The following is a 1,798-nucleotide window of genomic DNA, read 5'->3' as shown; positions in this document are numbered from 1 at the left end:
TGGTCACCAATCAGAGCATGTATTCCCATTGAGTCTTAGTCTTGGAAGAGGGTTTGCACTGAGGGGACCCAACCACTTGCCTTGATGTCTCCTGGGTGAGTAACTTGGTTGTTCTTGTAGTAACAGTCCGTCTGCCTCTATTGTTTTGTATTTTTCCTATAGGTCTTTCTTTCAAGAAGTATCTTCTGTTCTTTTAGCTGCTCCAGGTTGTTCTGTTCGTCCTTTCAAGTGGAAATTTCCCATCTCCAAAGATCTGGATGTGGTTCAGGCTTCTACCTATAATCTTATGTAATGCAGAGACTCCACAGGAAGCCTGCTTCACTGGGCACATTGTAGCCCCATTTCAGGTATTCCAATCAATTATAGGAAGAAGACGGACTTACAAGCTTTCTATGGTGATGTTTCTGGCTATTCCTTTCTCTTCCCCTCCAGTGTCTATTTTATAATATAATGCAAGTAAAACCAAGATTCAAAAGACATCCAAGCTTCTTAACATTATTCCCCCCTTTTTCCCCATTCCAACCATGTCTCAATCTCTGTATCCAAGAGCCCTGTTGTTCCAAGGTTGTACATACATCATTATTTACCTCTGTCCCATTTAGCCCATTCAAACCTGCCTAATTGTCTCCCATCTGCTTTGTTCTTCCATTCCCCTCCTCCTTTCTTATATATTGCCCCCCTTCCCAGCACCCAAACTATCCTGTGTCTGTTCCATGCCCTGTGCTCCACCTTGCCCTCCCTCCCCTCACCCCACCCCCTACATCCCAGCAACCAGCAAAGAATCCCCTTTAGTGGATTAGTATGGGTTCTTTTTCTTAGTCTCTTATAGTAGTGGTCCTATGCACTATTTCTCCTTTTGTGATTGACTAATTTCACTTAACATAATGTCCTTAACATTCATCCATGTTAGGTGGTGGCATGCAGCTTCCTTGTTATTTTTCAAGGTAGCAAAATATTCCATTGTGTATAAGAAGTTACTTTTTGATAGGAGAAAAGGAAATGAGTTTTGACATTTTTTGACTATTTGTGAGGTTTCCTAGGGAGGAGGTATGGTTTAGTTTGGGGATCAAGAAAATAATCTTTAAAAGAGGACCCTATTTGGGTATAAAAGGAAACAACTTGGAGACTCTGTAGGATAAGCACTCATTGGCTAACCACAAGGTTTGGCGATAAAACCCAACAGTCTATCCACAGGAGAAACATCAGGCTGTCTGCTCAGTTAAAGATTTATAGTCTTGGAAACATTATGGTTGATATAGGTTGTAATGACCCCATAAAAGTGGATTTTGTTTCTTTGGGCTACAAAAGATCCCTGACAGTATACAGGGCTACATGTTGCTAACCTCAAGGTTGGTGATTCGAACCCAACAGCAGTATTAAAGGAGAAAGACAAGGTGGTCTGTTTCCTTAAATATTTAAAGCTTCAGAAAACCTACAGAGCAGTTTTATTCTGTGTTAAGGGTCACTATGATTGGGAATTGACTTGATGTCATTTGGTTTGATTTTTGTTATTTGTTTATAATCACATGGAGGTTATGTGATCTACAGAATGAGTTTGTTCATATAGCAAAAAAAGTAGAGTGAGAAATGGTAGTTAGTTACAGGTACTTCATAGAAATGCTGAGAAAGCACAGTGTGCAAGATACATGTGTTACAACAATAAAACACACTTTCTCTGTGTGTGTGTCTGTTTTTCCATAACTAGAAATTATAACATTAACCATAAATAAAATAACAATGTCTCAAAATTTATTTTATGACTACTGTTGTTGTTGTTAGGTGCCATCGAGTCAGTACC

Source organism: Chrysochloris asiatica, unplaced genomic scaffold, assembly GCF_000296735.1.
Source record: "Chrysochloris asiatica unplaced genomic scaffold, ChrAsi1.0 scaffold00019, whole genome shotgun sequence".
Lineage (NCBI taxonomy): Eukaryota > Metazoa > Chordata > Mammalia > Afrosoricida > Chrysochloridae > Chrysochloris > Chrysochloris asiatica.
This window is presented reverse-complemented; position numbering follows the sequence as displayed.